An 18,482-nucleotide genomic window follows, 5' to 3' on the forward strand; every position below is an offset into this window, starting at 1 on the left:
CGCTCAACATTGTAATTTTTTAATATTCCGTTTCGTGATGAGTTTCAATGAAGCAGTTCACATAGTTTTAGTAGGTTAATATTGACTACTAAAATTAGTAACAGTCAAAGTTTTTTTCAAGAACCTCGATTTTTTAAATCAGTCCAATGTCATAATAAGACATGCAGTTTCACACAATCTTTGAATTAACTTTCTTACTTGATTACTTTCTGGTTTAACTTTATATTCATTTCATTCTATAACTCGATTTACTAGTACCTACGTCTTGCAGAAAACTCTCACGCAATTTGCTATCGTTTTCATTCATCGGCATTTTATTAACTCCATACTAATCCAACCCTACACTCTTGACAACCTTTTCAACATACCAATACATTCTTAAACACAATTAGTTCTTGAAGTTCATTTTTTTTTCAAATAACGCAGTTCCATTGCATTTGAATTTCGAACGCAGTCTTTTGTTTACACCCTGTGCTTGAGCATTAGCATTCGCTGCATCCCGCGATCACTCGGAAGGGGAAAAGGCCCTTCGTCGACTGTCGCTTGGACGCAATGATCGTGCGTGCACGCGAGTCTCGGCCTGCGCTTGACTCTAAGCGCCTCGCGAGTTACAAACCGATATAGTTTTTGTTTATGTGCAAACTGTGCTCTATAAATATCAGTGTAACCGTATCTAGAAAAGCATATAAGTGGACGCAATGAGAGATGGTTTGATGTTTATTTTAATTCGGTTCGAGTTAATTTCGTGTGGCCGGTCGTTTTGTTTACATTACGCAGTGATTCACGTCAAGTTGTTCGCTTGACATAAACCTTAAAGTATTCTTATTTATTTTTAAGCTTTGTTTCCATATATAGCAGTGAGGTTATTATTGGTGTATACTTTTTTAACAATCCAGGAATGAGGGTATTCAAAAATGTTTTATATAAATACCCTCTTTACTCATTAAACAAGTCATAACTTATAACGATTTTCTATTCGTTACGTTTTGGTAGGTAATTGTATAATTAATTATTGTTTTTTTTGACGTGTGTTTAGAAATCTTCGCGGACTTACTTTTCTTGACTTTTATTTCTTATATTATTAAATTTTATACTACACGTAATGAAATAAAGAAACATAATTATGCAGCTAGCTGGTACCTACTTAGTTGCTATTTACGTGCAATAACTATTAATGTAAAGTAGGTAGTCGTAAATTTAATGGGATACGTTAGGATAAAATCTTTTAAGATATTTATTCTGATGCGACCTTTTCTAATATAAAAAATGTAATTTGAATATTTAATTAAAAGATGTTTTCGAGTTGTGAATATATTTTTCCATTACTTACTCGGAGCACTTAACACTGCGGTAACTCATAACTTCGTTACTGAAAAAAAAGTTTGATCGTTTTATGAAAGGTTTTAAGTTATTTTAAGCGTGTCATACGACTCATACCTATCTATTAATAATGAATTAGTGATGCATTTTTACTGAATGGCAATACAGTTGTGAATTTGTCTATGTGTTAGGCTCTTGAACGAATTTTCAGGATTTTTTGTAGGTAAAAATAACAACCCTTATTTGCCTCACTGTTGAACACGAGTCTCCTCTCAGAATGAGAGGGGTTAGTAATAGTCTACTACGCTAGCCCGATGTAGATTGGCAGACTTTACACACGTAGAAAATTAAGAAATCTCTCAGGTTCTTCACGATGATTTACCTTCACCGTTTGAAAAACGTGATATTTATATTCTTAAAATGCATTTAACTGAAAAGCTGATGATACATGTCCGAAGGACGGACCTGATTCGAACCTATGGCTTCTGAATCAAAGTCCAGAGGTCCACTGTGCTATCTCGGCTGATATAGGTACATCATCATCATCATTATCAACCCATATGTCGGCTCACTGCTGAGCTCGAGTTTCCTCACACAATGAGAGGGGTAAGGCCAATAGTCCACCACGCTGGCCCAATGCGGATTGGCATACTTCACACACGCAGATATAAGTACACTTCTCTTTAAAGTGCTATTTCTTAGTAAGTTTTGTAAGATTTATTATTGTTAGTCTATTTATATCACGCAAACCAGCACCAAAGCTCGTTTTGCAATACACAAGACCGTAGCCCGTAGGTGTAAAGCAAGGTTTCTCAAAGTGGGGTACGCGAACCCCCAGGGGGTTCGCGACAAGCTTAACTGAGTGATACCAAGTCAGAATTATGGTTAAAATTGTCCAAAACTACTCCTAACATTGAATCCATTTGCAACAAGAAACAAGCACACCCATCACATTAATATCACAAAGACATTTCTTTTAATACTTTATGTGCTAGCTTTTATTCAAATAAAAACCTTATTTTCTTTTTTTTCTCCATTAGTTAGTAAGGGGTTCGCTGTCACTTGGAAATTTCGTGGATTTCGTTCGTGGAGCCGAAACTTTGAGAAACCCTGGTGTAAAGTATTCGCGATTGTGTAGCGTTGGAGCCCCGAGGTGGCTTGTAGGTATACTCTCGTTTTACTTATTGCATCCACCGGCGCAAGAATCGGTGCGGTATCTTACGCCCACGATCGCATTTTGCGCCTTGCGAATGCATTCTACATTTCATTAAAACTTAAATTATCTTCATCTCATTTCTAAACTCTGTCGGTTAACCGCTTTATGACGACGTCCGTGGTGCAGTGGTATGCGCGGTGGATTTACAAGGCGAAGGTCTTGAGTTCGATCCCCGGCTGGACCTATTGAGGTTTTCTTAATTGGTCCTGATCAGTCCTGTGAGAGGCTTCGGCCGTGGCTAGTTACTGCCCTACCGATAAAGAAGTACCGCCGAGCAATTTAGCGTTCCGGTACGATGTCGTGTAGAAACCGAGAGAGGTGTGGATTTTCATTCTATTCCTAACAAGTTAGTAACAAATTTGTCCGCTTCCATCTTAGATTGCATCATCACTTACCATCAGGTGAGATTGTAGTTAAGGGCTAACTTAGTAAGAGTAAAAAACCAAAACGTAAATAATATAAAGATCTCCATCCATTCATTAATCAAAACATTTGTTAAAGTGGTTAAACCACAGATAATTAGGACTTAAACTATAACGGTTGTGTAAATCACATCATTTTTTTTACAATAATATTTGCCAATTCTTTTGGGATATATTTAAAAGTCCCATTCCGCTCTACTTTGTCGGAAAGATTGTATGAGAATAGTCCAGCGAGCAAAGGTTCGAATCCATGATCTCCCGGTGTTCCGATCCGTTTACCGTAGAGCAGTTGAGGTACAATTAATTTATTAAAAATAAAAAATCAATAATAAGTTAAAAAAATCTAATTTTAAGATTTAATACGATACTGAAATTAATAAACATGTGAATAATTAACAGTAAATGAACAATTGAATCGGTTTTAATAGGTGTAATTAATTTACGTTGAATTGACCCGGACCTTTATTAAAAATGGACGCCCGCGACTTCGTCCGCGTGAAATTTCATCATCATCATCATCTTATCAGCCGATGGACGTCCACTGCAGGACAAAGGCCGTGAAATTTAGTTTTTCACAAATCCCTCGGGAACCATGGATTTTTCCGGGATAAAAAGTAGCCTATGTGTTTATCCAGAGTAAAATCTATTTCCATTCCAAATTTCAGCCTAATCGTAGTTGCGGCGTTAAAGAGTAACAAACATCCATACAAACTTTCGCGTTTATAATATTAAGTAGTATACCTACCTATTACAGCCTTGCTTAATGAGTAATGTTTACCAACAAAGAAATTAGAAATGAAGGTACAAAGCGTATGTCGTTTCATAACTTATTTATTTTAAATTATGTATGGTTTGTTTATAAATTGTTATATAAAATATATTAACCATATCTAATTGTTCTAAGTTTATTTATTTTCGTTAATTTAAGAACAAGTTAATTATAATTATTATTAGGTGTGAATTATACCCTCGTATTTAATTTGTTTGTTGGTAAACAGTATTCATCAAGAAAGGCTGTAGTATAGATACATTTTGAAAATACTCTCATACTCTCTACATTTTGAAACTCAGACCAATTATAGAAGGACCTGTATCGCACTCATAGTCACGAACAAAATTGTCTGTCATTTTCTGAAGAAAACGAGCTTAGATTTGGTATATATCTTATACTAAACTAGAAATTTTTGCCCGTTTTTTACACAATTCAATTACACATAAAGGTATTTTTACGGAGCTCTTTAACCGACGAACACGATTACAACTATTTTACATCGATACTATAGAGACAGTTTCTCTAATCGCATTTGATCGTTGATCATATACTTTGACAGAAAAGTAACGTCTAGCGAGGCAGGTCCTATACAATAATTGGTCTGAGCGTTTCAACAATGAGATTAGTTCTCCCGGCTGTGAAGCTGACTAGAACCCAACAAAAGAGTAGTTAAACTAAAGTTGCAACTCCGCCAAAGTTCTAGCAACAACAATAAACTTGGGAACACGGATTGCAAAATGCCTTTAAGCTTATCAGTTTGTCGCAAGAAATGGAAACTAAACAACTTTAAATGCAGAAACTTAGAACTAGACCACCTGTGGAATTATTTCATTTAATATTAAGTTATTTTGTGTCTGTCTTTGAGAAACACTCTTAAGTAAGGAGTTGAACTTTTTATAACGCCGCTGCTCGGAGATGTTTTCGTTAGTAAATTATTTGCGTGAGATTAAGCCAGCCGATAATTTATTATTATTAATATCTGATACTGTTCGTAATGTCAGCCGACCTGACGATCAAGTAAGCGCACAAGCTTGACAAATGAATAAATGATTTATTGAGCAAAAAATAAATTGGTCAGAGAAAACACTGAGAGGTCATGGTTCGATCCCTGTTCGCTGGACTAAGTATTGTCATACTCACTCCTAACACAGTCTTTCGAACGAATATTGGTCAAATTAAAAAAATAGTTATGACAAATATTATTTTTTTAAAGAGATTTGCTGACGCAACTGTACCTATACTGTACTATTTTAAGCAAATGCGGGCAAAAAAGCAAGCGGGTCAGTTGATGCTAATCTAATAACGATGCCTATGAACATCTGCAGCGTCCGAACTATAGCCAGCTGACACTTTCCATTTGTTTATTCGTTCCAGAAATAATCCCCAGTCGAAGAAGTGAGGGTACATCATAAATGTCTGCTAACTCTGTTTAAATATCCAATCTCACAGTGTTTAAGGAATCATTGATATTATTAACAGTGTTAATTAAGTTTGTAGCAACTTAAAAGTAGGTAAGGTAGATAATAAAGTTATACATAGACTATCTATAATTTTATATTAGTACCTACGTATCTATACATCAATAATTCAATACATCATCTATACTTATAAATAAAATTTAAATGACTGTCTGTGATTTTAAAATAAACTATGTATTCCCAAGTGCTTGAAGTTTTAAACTATAATAAACAAACACAAGACATATATTTAAACAGACATACAAAACATTTTAAAGAAGAACTTTTAAATGCTTTGTCTGTCTGTTTGTCCGGGTTAATCTCTGGAATGGCTACAATGATTTTAATGGCCATTTGATTATAAGGATTATAAGATAGATTATTAAACAACATAATATAGATGGAAGTTTATTATACAACATAATATAGGAAGGTTATTAACAAATAGCGGGCGGCCGCAACTTCGTTCGCGTGGAAATCAATGTAAACTTTCAACCTCTATTTCACCACTTTAGGGGTAGAAATTTAAAAATTCTTTAATCACGTTATATTTTGCATTTTTTTAATGTATGAACAATTGTTTAGAACTGTCCCTACAAATAAAGGACTTTTCATAGAAATTTTCAACCAAAAAGCACCTTAAGTATTGCTTCAAAGTCCCATTTACCATTGTAGTAAAATTCATCTTGATCGCTTTAGCCGTGAAAAGGTAACATACATACTTAATTTCGCATTTATAATATTAGTATAGACTTTCTATCGCGGAAAATTTATGGCTCTCGCGGGGTTTGTGAAAAATTGGATTTTACGCAGACAAAGTCATAGGCTTCCGCTAACACTATATTTTATGCAATTTCGTCTCAGCCATACCTGTAATGAGTTTCGAACTGATTGCTATCGTTAAGAGATTTATAGTCTCTGTCAGTGTCTCACACAGATAAGTAATAACTTGTTGCAGTACATTTCACGATTTATGATTTAACTTAACGCTAGTTTACTGTATCGATTACATAATTTATCTAACGAACTACAAATTGATAAATATTAATTTAGGGATAGTTAAAAAAGTGATCGGAATTAATTGATCTTACAAGTTGTATAGATTTATCATTTTTATAATTAGTCGATGGCATTGTTCAGCATGTGATGGTGGGTATGTACCTCAGATTTAATGAAATATAGGTGGACGTGGTAGCCCAGTGGATGTGAAATCTGCCTTCGATTTCAAAGGGCGTAGGTTCGAATCCGGTCCGGGGCTTATACCTGCAACTTTTCAGTTATGTGCATTTTAAGAAATTAAATATCACGTGTCTCCAATGCCAATCCGCATTGGGTCAGCGTGGCGGACTATTGGCTTAATCCCTCTCATTCTGAGAGGAGACTTGTGCTGAACTGTGATAGTGACATAGACTATATAGATTTTCAAAATGGCGTACGTGAATGAAAAAGAGATGGGGGGTAGGTTTGGCGGGGGCAAATGAAGAAGAAGTTAGAATTTTATATAGATATTGCGATACTTGTTTTTCTCTTTTCAGTTAATTATGCTTAAGCAGTCGGGTTTTTGTTTAATAATTTATTTTATGATCGTTATCAGTTATTGATAATGGACGGTGCAAATGGCTTAATGTTCTCTCCGAAACATGGACTAACACCGTCATCTCCCAAATTGTTACTGAAAGTTCTTAGAAGAAACTTAAAGGTAAGTAGTTCATAGCCCGAACACAAACATAAGCTACACAGCGTCTTCACCGACAGAGGTCCTCGATATCTAAAGTCACCCAGACGTGGGCTTTTTAACTCGCGATCTCGGAGGCGCCCAGACTGACACATTAAAGCCAAACACCCTTTCCGAGCTCTCTCAGAGGAGACGCCCTTAGTGAGTTATTCCGCCCATCTTCTCTGCTTCTGCGTTCATCAGGCGATGCTTCTGCGCTCGCCCAAACACCCCAGTGACGCCGCTGAGGTCCCAATAAGGAGCCTACGGCATTTACACAATCATAAAAAAAAGAAAACAAAAAGGAATCATAGCGCGACCCACGACTCGAACTCGGCAACTAGTGAAGTTACATAGGCTAACCATTGGACTAACAGATAGTCCCTAATCTTTATCAATAATAATCGACAGCCTTTCACTATTGTGATATATTGTGTGGTGGTAATATAATACTGGTTGTGGTATCACATATCGACGCAATGTATGTCTTAGATAAGATCAGACAAGTACACCACGACACTACAAATCCGACTAAGTATAATAAAAGCTATACGATCTTATAAATGAAAATAAATAATGAAAATAAGTAAATCGAATTCCGCCTTCAAACCAATCAATAGGTACGATGTTAATTTTTACTTTCTAGACCTTGTAGCCATTATTGCATTTTATTATTAAGTCGGTTTTTTGTTTTTTTTTTATAGATTTTATCTTCCCTCTGAACTACGACACTGCGGAACAAACAGATCAAAATTTAAAAGTTCGGTTGTGTTTTAGTAACGCGTGTAAATAACACTTAAAAAACATAGTTATTTTGAAATCACAGATTTTATTTATATAATGAACTAGCGGACGCCCGCGACTTCGTCCGCGTGGAAATTAGTGTTTCACAAATCCCTCGGTAACCATGGATTTTTCTGGTATAAAAGTAGCTTATGTGTTAATCCATGATATAATTATATCTCAATACCAAATTACAGCTAATTCGGTTAAGTAGTCGAGCCGTGAAAGAGTAACAAACATTCATATCATTAAAATTATCAGTTTTCGCAAATCTCGGGAAACCATGGATTTTTTTTCGGGATAAAAAGTAGCCTATGTGTTTATCCAGAGTAAAATCCATTCCAAATTTTAGCCAAACTGCTTCAGTAGTAGCGGCGTTAAAGAGTAACAAACATCCAAACATACATCAAAACATCCATACAAACTTTCGCTTTTATAATAGGTATTAGCAGGATTAATTTTAAAAACAAGAATCATTTAAATATCCTTATAAGGTAACTATGAAGAATAATTAACACTACAGCTGATACGCTTATCACAAGTTAATAATAAAGAAAATAAACATAGACTTTGTATAGTCGACTTATCGAACGCTGTCAAGTAACTCATTAGGTTCATTGTACGAGTATTTAGAAGAATTATATATTAGCTGACGCCGCGCGGTTTCACCCGCGTGGTTCCCGTTCCCGTAGGAATACGAGAATAATATATAGCCTATATCCTTCCTCGATAAATGGGCTATCTAACACTGAAAGAATTTTTCATATCGGACCAATAGTTCGTGAGATTAGCGCGTTCAATCAAACAAACAAACAAATTCTTCAGCTTTATAATATTAGTAGGTATAGATTATCTTTTGTAGTTCAAAGAAATGTTTGACGCAGTTTAATTTGTGATTACTGCGAAGTGTTAATATGCTATTGAAACTGTATCATGCTATCGTTAATTTGTTACTCATATGGGGATAATCAGGATAGATGCCCGAATTTCCTTCCTTGTAGGTTCAGTGGTTAGTTTACGCTGCTTCATATCATGATATCCTGAGATCAAGTCTTGGGTCGGGCAGTAATCAGTCAGTCAGTCAGTCAGTCTTGGGTCGTATTCGGATATATTTAGTCGACGAAATTCTCAGAAAACAGTTTTTGGTATTTGGTGGTGTTGTACCTCGTGCCTAAATGTCAAAATTTATTTATATCAATTAGGCTTAGTTTAGACTTTCGTAACGTCAGGTAATAATATTACGAGTGCTCATAAGTAGTCAAAAACTTAAAATTAAAGCTACGAGGGTTCAAGCGCACCTTGGTACGAAAAGAGATCACTACAAACTCAGCCAAGTTTTTTAGTTTATCACCATTTAACAATAGGTATTTAGGTAGTTTATCGTGGTTATTGTTAATATTAGACGCGTCAGGCGGCGTGGTGGGTCTAAGCTCTAAGTTTTATTGCCTTTAAGAGCCTGGTCCTGTATTGAACCATGAAAATAGACTGACGATGATTATGTCAAAATTGTTTATTCACTGAAACAATGTATTTAATTATTACGTTTAAATCACGGCGCTTAAATAAAAAGAAAGCCTTTTATACGTAGAGTTTCGTCAAGTACCTACGCATTAAAGTTCCGAATAGTTCTGCGTGTTTTTCTGTAAACACTTACAAAGAATAAACAAACGAACAGAATATAATACCTGAGAAATTATAATAATTGTGAAAAACGTTTAAAACATTTTAGCGCTTTCTAGGTTTGCATTCCCTTTCTCCGTGTTTGTTTTTGCATAAAGCTGCCATATTTGCTCGTGTCCATTGAGAACGCCATAGAGCTTCGTCTTTTAAACTGAAACTCACAAGGCTCATTCGAAAAGGCTTTCACAACTCCTGTAAGAAACTTTTTTACGTCTGCCGGATATGACTGTGTCCAGTTTGCAAGCATTTTCAAAAGATAGCAGTTGGCATCCTTAATTATATTGCATTTCATTCGTTTCTAAAACGCAGTCCATGACATTTTGTTTTGTTGTAGCATACAGTTTTTATACACTAAAATATAATAAATTGTCTTGTAATTTACTACGAATTTAGCATTTCAATTAACTTAATTTTTTCATCAAATTAAATCTTATCTGAATCAAATGTGAGAAATTGGGCCATTATTATGGTTATCTATACTAATATTATAAAGCTGAAGAGTTTGTTTGTTTGTTTGATTAAACGCGCTAATCTCAGAAACTACTGGTCCGATTTGAAAAATTCTTTCAGTGTTAGATAGCCCATTTATCGAGGAAGGCTATAGGCTATATTTTATCCCCGTATTCTTACGGAAATGGGAACCACGCGGGTGAAACCGCACGGCGTCAGCTAGTTACTTATAAAATTTCATAAAAATTCGGCCAAAGTTTTTGATTCAGGTACATTTCTTTTTACACTTATTATATACATATTAATATATAATTATAAGAACTAGCCAATGGTTCTTTTAAATAGGTAAATGGGATTTTCTTTACAATACCACGCAGAACGTTAGCTCCTGATAGGAATTTGCGATTTCGCTAAATTGTTACTGGACATGTTAAGCAGGCCATGATCGCAACTAAACCAGTTTCAGATGTAAGAACGTGGGTGCAAAACGCAAAGGCACTGCTGCATCCAGATATTCAATTGAAGCGTTTTATATATATACTTTGACAAATAAAATTTAAGGATATTCTCGGAATGCACGCCCTAATCGTTTTTACAAGAATGAAGGTTACGAATAGCAATCACACTAATACTATAAAGGCGAAAGTTATTGTGTAAGTATGTATGTTTTATTGTCTAACCGCTCTCGTTCTCAGAGGAGACTCAAGCTCAGCAGTGAGCCGAATATGTGTTGATAATGATGATGAGTGCTCTTAGTGTAAGTTACGAATATATTATATTAGTTACCGTACTTATATTAGTTACCATAGATCACAGAGCCAACAAAATCATTAAATCATTAATTCCTACTAGGTAGGTATATGTTGTTGATACAATTAATGTCTGCGTGGTTTTTTAAAAATCCTGCGAGAGTTCTACGATTGTTGGGGCGAATCTGATTATAAATTCATCACTAGAATAATATACCTGTATGGCCAATTTTAGGCCCCCGTGGCGCAGTGGTATGCGCTGTGGATTAACAAGACAGAGGTCCTGGGGTCGATCCCCGGCTGGGCCGATTGAGGTTTTCTTAATTGGTCCAGGTCTGGCTGGTGGGAGGCTTCGGCCGTGGCTAGTTACCACCCTACCGACAAAGACGTACCGCCAAGCGATTAGCGTTCCGGTACGATGTCGTGTAGAAACTAAAAGGAGTGTGGATTTCATCCTACTCTTAACAAGTTAGCCCGCTTCCATCTTAGATTGCATCATCACTTACCATCAGGTGGGATTGTAGTCAAGGGATAACTTGTAGAGAATTATAAAAAAAAATAAAAGCGGTTGAGTTATAATATACACAAACAAACAATCGAGCTGGTGTTTAACACATTCATAACATTAGTTTGAATCGATTTTTGTTTTTTTTTTTGTTGTTACTTGTTTATTTTCACATATCACAACGAACACAAGTTCACGATATCGGTTAAGAGCAAGTAATCACGCTAAACAATAAAACCGCTTCACATACACTTGCGTGTCACGTTTATTACATCCAAATATTTTCTTTACTAAACCACGAGCTTTTTATCGTCAAAGAAATGAAATGTTTATGACAGTTTAAAACGTTAGTAGGACAAAAAAGTTGAATGTGTACTTTTGGTGCGCTGTTTTTAGGGGGAGTTGGGGTCGCCACCCCAAGATTCTGTTCCCTCGCCTCAACAATAGTTCACACGAAATAATCGATACATATCGTACTATTACCGAAGATTGGGACTCGTTTTGCTGATGAGTACGTTATAGTTATATTATAGTATAAAATAGTTTTACTATTGCATGTTACTATTAAGTATTACGTACTATAAAGTACTTAATAGTACGTAAGTACTTTGACGGCCGCGTGGCGCAGTCGGTAGTGATCCTGCCTTCTGCATCCACGGCCGTGGGTTCGATTCCCACAACTGGAAAATATTTGTGTGATGAGCATGGGTGTTTTCCAGTGTCTGTGTGTATTTATACATTATATAAGTATTTATATGTAGTATATAAATGTATATGAATATTATAATATCAACTATCTTAGTACCCATAACACAAGCTACTCTGTGTGCTTACTTTGGGGCTAGATAGTGATGTGTATTGTTTAAGTATATTTATTATTATTATTATTAATAGTAACGTGCAATAGTAAAACTATTTAAACTTTAGTTTAACTATTGAATACTTTATTATGATTATATTATAGTTATTACTAACGTTTGCCGTGCCGTGATAGCCCAGTGGATATGACCTCTGCCTCCGACTCCGGAGGGTGTGGGTTCGAATCCGGTCCGGGACATGCACCTCCAACTTTTAAGTTGTGTGCATTTTAAGAAATTAAATATCACTTGTCTCAATCGGTGAAGGAAAACATCGTGAGAAAACCTGCATACCAGAGAATTTTCTTAATTCTCTGAGTGTGTGAAGTCTGCCAATCCGCAGTGGGCTAGCGTGGTGGACTATTGGCCTAACCTTTCTCATTCTGAGAAGAGACTCGTGCTCAGCAGTGAGACGAATATGGGTTGATGACGACGACTAACGTATATCACAAAATTGTTATTAATACCGCATACTTCATTAGCATAGATGGTCGCGTTTAGGATCTCACAAGGAATTATGATCTTCAGGGAAAACAGGCCGAAGCTTTTTCCTATAAAAATATAAATTTTGTAAATACTATTGGCCGTTTAATACTACTGAATTACTTCTATTCAAGCTAAAAATATCGCGAAACACGGACGAGAAAATATCTAGAAGCCGTAGAATACAAATTGCATACATTAGCGAAGATGGAGATGGTGGAAACATGGGCCCGTCTGAGGTTAGGATCCCATTAGGATCTTTTTAACTATTATCTTTTATCATTAGGATTTTTCTTAAATTATAGCTGATAGAGTAAATTTAAACAGCCATATTTGCATTTCTAAATAACTAGTAAAAGAGCTTACATCTAATAAATGATTTGTATTCTAGCAATGCTATTAAATTGATTTTGTTATACGCACATCGTTAATTTATAAACTGGTTATATAATAGGATACTTTTAATAACGGTCTGTCAGTGTGTTTTTTATAGATTGACGGACCAAGCAGATGGACATAATAAGTGTTGTCCACATAAATAGTCCACCTTATAAATAATCCGAGAATAAAGTCCTCACTACTGAAATGTAAAGAGAAAGAATACGTTTAACTTGTCTAACTGATCATGATAGATAAACACATAATGGCCACGTGGAATTGTGGCAAGAATAGGCTTCATATCCGGACAGCCAGGCTGATCAAAGGGAAAATTTTCGCAAAAGCGCAAAAAATGAGCCAGCCTTTCTGTCACCAGTTGAGGCAATTAGCTGCAGTGAAATGCCTACCTAATTTGAAAAAAAAAATACATTCATTTCCAACAAATTAGAGGTGAACGGGAACACATGCCAAATCATCTTTAAAAAAGTACGAAACTCTCGGTTAGAGAGATATCAGGCAACATACTGACTATTACAATCCAAAGAGATTTAAGTTTAGGATGTTTATAGCGAAAAAAATTGATTAGATAATAAATGACGAAGTTAGGAGGTAACAAACATAAGTCCTCGTCAAATTGAGAACTTCCTTTTTTTAAGTTGGTAAAAATAGATTTCGACGTGGAAGAAATTGCTGATGAGTTTGTTTGATTGAACGCGCTACTCTCAGGAATTACTGATCCGATTTGAAATATTCTTTCAGTGTTAGATAGCCAATTTATCGAGGAAGGCTATAGGCTATATATTATCCCCGTATTCCTATGTGAACGGGAACCACGCGAGTGAAACCGCGCGGCGTCAGCTAGTTCGTTAATATTTGTGCGGGCCTTTTACGCACAATGTATCAATGTCAATTAGTTATAATTGATACAAACTCGGCGTACTGGCTCCATAATCTGATATACGAGCAGTATCGCTGACATAATGTGCGAATATCCCGATGTAAATTATTTACTATCACATTACAATGTTGTACGTATTTTCTTTGTTCACAGTTGCTAATGAATTCTACTTTACATTACTGTGTAGATTTTATCTAAGCTTTCAAACAAGCTGCTGATTTATCTAAGGTTTTATATTTTTAAATAGTGCATTAGTTCAAGCCCCCGACTTAGTCGGTGTGAAATTTGGTTTTTCGAAAATCCTGCGGGAGCCATGTATTTTTTCGACTAAAAAGTAGCCTATATAATTCTGTATCTTACAGTGAAAGACCCATTAATATCCGTTCAGCCGTTCCAAAGATAAACCTGGACAAATAGAAAGACAGACAGACAAACAAAAATGTTCAAAACTTGATTATGTTTTAGTATCGTGTAAATAGCTATAGGCACTAGATAAAATACAGGTATTTTGATATAAACTTTAATTTTATTTATATATATGTGACAAATAGTCCTCTTTCTACTTCCAACTATTTGTAAAGTTAGCCTGTTAGGTATAATCACTGAACTTTAAGTCTCCGACTAAGACTTAAATTAAGGTACATTATTTGAATTCAGGCCTTTGAGAAAGAGTTAAATCTTTAGTTCAGTAGTTAGTGCAATCGCTCAAGTCAAAAAATAAACAGTCAAAAAAAAAAAAAATAAAAAAAACAGAGTGATATTTCTGAAAACAGTTTGCCATTTCTATACTTTTGTAAATTATAATTAGGTTTATATTTAGAAGACGCAAACAAAAAATATACATACCATACCACTATATCATATTGTTACTAATGTTTGGTGTTACTTAAGCAAATCAATTTTATTGGTCGTTCATCTTGAGATTTGTAATCTAATAAAGTTTGAATAAATGCGTCTTGAATTGCAAAAAGCGCAGGGGGGTGAGGTAATAAATCTGTATCAACGTCAAGTCACACCCACAGGTATATGGACTTCCCTTAATGAAAATATATTGAGAAAGAAACCAAGATAACATCGAGGGAATTGTCTTGATTTTATAGACATTTAGACATGAAAAAGCGTAATGCTAAAAGAGCGTGTATACAAATAATATTGATCTAGGACTTTAAAACAATAGTCTCAGTTCTTTTGATGACTTAAAAATGAGGTATCTTCATCTCGATTGCTTATTCCTTTGGTGTAAAAGGTTGGTATGTTACTATTCAGGTTTCCTTACCTTAACTTCATCAGTCGCAACATTGTATACCTTCATTAAACATAAAAAACAGCCCTAATTCAATTAACGAAAAATATTTTAGGGAGCCAAAGAGTGGAATAAAACACAATAAGAATAATTAAGCATCAACACTTTAACCAAAGAAAGCGAAAGCAAAAAATAAACAAAAGCAGTTAATAGGACGAACAGGTCATTTTTTCATAATGATGAAAGGGGGTTGGAATTTCACACAAAACTCTGAATAACATTAACATTGTTGGATAATGAAAGTTGATTTTGCTGCGTAAACGTGGTGTTCTGACTTATAAGCGGAAAATACTTGATAGTAATCCATACTAATACTATAAATGCGAAAAAGTGTCTATCTTTTAGATGGCTAAACCGAGTTTGATGATTGGCGAAAGGCTGCTTTTTATCCCGAAAAAATCCTTATTTCTTCCGGGATTTTAATAAACAGAATTTCCCACGAACGTATTTACCGATGTCCGCTAGAAAGTATATGATAAACAATAAAGCATAGACAAGAATCAGCAAAAAAAAGAGAGGTTTTATAGATACCTTAATAATATAGTCTTTTTGTAAAGTGTATTCAAAGAAAACCTCGCAACTCCTACAACTTGGACCCAATGCAGTCTCCAATTATTCTACCCTCTACATAACGACAACCCTGTTTATAGCTGAGCTATAGGCTTAATTAATTTGCTTTTATGGTGCACAATCTTTGCAGTATTTGCTGAGCCATTCCCTGAAAATGTATTCCCATTTTACGACGTGTCTAATAGATAATGTTACAAAATAAAAACCTAGTTGATGATATTTACATACAATACGTTGTGTCATATCGATGTTATATTGAATAACAATATCAATGATGCGGGATGTGAATTGATTTACAATGACATAAATTGTCATGAAATATAAATAACTTTGCGTAAATGCAATTGTACATGATGCAATTTCCTATCATGCATAAATAAAAGTTCGTGGTTGATATTTGTAGTTATCTATAAATAAAAGTTGGGAAAAGGAAATTAGAAAAAGCAAGCTTTAATTGTTGTATTTAAAACAAAGTAAATAAGTTGAACTAAGAATTAAGAGATAGATTTTTTGTTGATCTTCAAATTTCACGAAACATACTTTTATTTTTGTGGATTAGGTACATCCAACAACTTCAAGTGAACAGTAAAAGCGAAGCTTTTTGGTCGTTGTATTTCTAGGTAAAGTATTGCTGTACCTAGAAATACAAGAAGCATAAATTAGCATAAATCGTGCAGTACTTTAATAGGTACGGTGCTCTTATAGAACTTATAACATTTACTTTAAGGGTCACATTGAATGTCGTACTTAGGTATAGATTTATAGGTCGGCGACCGTGCTGCCTTGTCGGCATCGGCTTCTACGAAAAGCTATCCGCTGTCGAACATAAGCGGGTAACTTGTTTGAGAAGCTTACACAGACTTTAATAAACATCGGCTGAAGTAGTGAATCGTTAACAGGCATTTTAGCGGGTTTGCTCTTTTTTCATTCTGTGAATTCTTTGAAAATTCTTCAACTTTTTTTATTTTCTTTTGAAGCACTATTAAAGTTAACCATAGACCATCTTACATTGTTTAGATGTCTGTGGTAATTAGAATAATTACAAACGCACAACTATATAGATGTTTATTAACTGAGTTTAGCCGCAACGTTGCTTCACAGTCTACGATTACTTTTATATGTCTTTTTTAAAGTATATTGTTGTTAAATTTAATAACTTTTATATAATATCAAGTGTATTACTCTTTATCATACTCTTATTTGTAGTCAGAAACGACATACATTTGACAAACGAAATTTAAGCACTGTGAATTGATGAATCAATCTTTAATTTTTTTAATTCGCTTAGTTCTTTTTCATTCTACAATTTACTAAAGGAATATTCAAACGATGTTCGAACCGCCGGCTATTCAGTTATTTGGTATATCATTTTGCTTATTTTTACTGTGAGACGTCGTATTTCCGAATTCTTTGGATACCTTTGTTTAGTGAAGTCACCGTTCAAAACCGACTCAAACGCTAACCGCAATGAATCACACAAATCTAGATTTCCTCCCCTTTGATATCTCACGAACGTTCTAAAATCCCAAAACGATTTATCCATTGTTATTATGTGGAAGTACTTTATAGTAAGTATAGATATAACGCTGGCGCTTAGGTGAACGGTCATGAATTATTTAGAGGTGTATTTTAACCGCACATTTTATCATTGTGATACTCCTGCAATTCTCATCGTATTTTCTAAAATTTTTGCTTTATCTTGGCTTCTTATTCTAAAAGTTCGTTATAGTTCGTAATCAGCAATGATTATTTTACATTATAGATATGTTATGTGCCTACAAAATCACCGCAAAAAGTGGTCCGAATTTAGCGACTCCACTGAGCGTGCACAATTTTGTGTTTACTTACGTTATTTTATGAATATATAGTTTTACACTTCCTAAACACACAACTCGACATTGTAGACAATATTTAGGTTTTATATGTTTAAATAACTTTATTTGTTTAATAAGCGACTGCATGAAATTAAGACAATGAAGCACTTGCACCATTTGTCCGCCTCAGTTCTGATGCGCTAGTGTCATATCTCTAGTATAAAATATCATTGGTCATCAGCCTATTTTAACAGACAACTACAGGAACTTGGTGTTTTATTCTAGGAGAGGAGATTAGCTCCTAATTTATACTCCTAACAAGCCCATCCGCTTCCATCTTAGATTGCTTCATACTTACCATCAGGTGAGATTGTAATAAAGGGCTAATTTGTAGATAATAAAAAAAAACTGAGATTTTTTTTCGGAACGGAAGAAAAGCTCTATATTTCATAGCCCACCCAACACTCTTACCCAAGACCTCGGAAACCGACGCCACATAGGTTAACTACTGGACTAACGAAGCAATTTATCCCAATAGATATTTTTTAATTACAAACTAATGGTAACAATAAATCTATTTCATCTGAAAACGAAGGTAGACATCATTCGTCCATTATATTCCATCCATATTCCTAATATAAGCATACAATAACTGGTTAAATTCATCTAAATGGACGGAAGGGCCCACAATGCGTAGATCAACTCCCTCGAATTTAATTGTTTATGACTCTATTCATACCGATAATCATGTATTTACTCATCCGAATCCTATAGTGTGTCACAAAATGTTTCCGGTGTAGTCTATCATCGAAACAAAAAACTTCATTTGTTTTTATTCTTATTTACTATTTTTACAGTTCCAGTAAATTAATTTACATCCCACTCTCTCCGCAGGTCTTATAATTAGAGATTGATTGCAATAAAGTTGCCTTTGCATGCCACCTTTTCGTTTTATTTAATAACCGACTTCCAAAAAGGAGGAGGTTCTACGTTCGGCTGTATGTATGTTTTTTTTTTTATAATTATGTTTGTGTGTATCTTATACAAGTTTTTGACGAGACAACGTCTTATAATTCGATGGAGCCGGCTGCACACTCGAAAAAAGATGACG

General features: G+C 34.8%; 1 protein-coding gene across 9 annotated transcripts in view; it reads left to right on the forward strand.

The window, feature by feature from the left end:
• LOC112046593 (protein sickie) overlaps positions 1-18,482 on the forward strand; it is a 292,815-nt gene that overhangs the window by 167,044 nt on the left and 107,289 nt on the right. For 4 of the 9 annotated variants that reach the window (XM_024083280.2, XM_052881319.1, XM_052881320.1 and 1 more), the window contains exon 1: positions 527-708. The exons of the other annotated variants lie outside the window; for them this stretch is intronic. The gene's annotated coding sequence lies outside the window, so the exon portion shown is untranslated. Of the gene's footprint in view, positions 1-526; positions 709-18,482 lie in introns of those variants that run through there. 9 annotated transcript variants of the gene reach the window in all.

Source organism: Bicyclus anynana, chromosome 4, assembly GCF_947172395.1.
Source record: "Bicyclus anynana chromosome 4, ilBicAnyn1.1, whole genome shotgun sequence".
In the NCBI taxonomy this organism is placed as follows: Eukaryota; Metazoa; Arthropoda; class Insecta; order Lepidoptera; family Nymphalidae; genus Bicyclus; species Bicyclus anynana.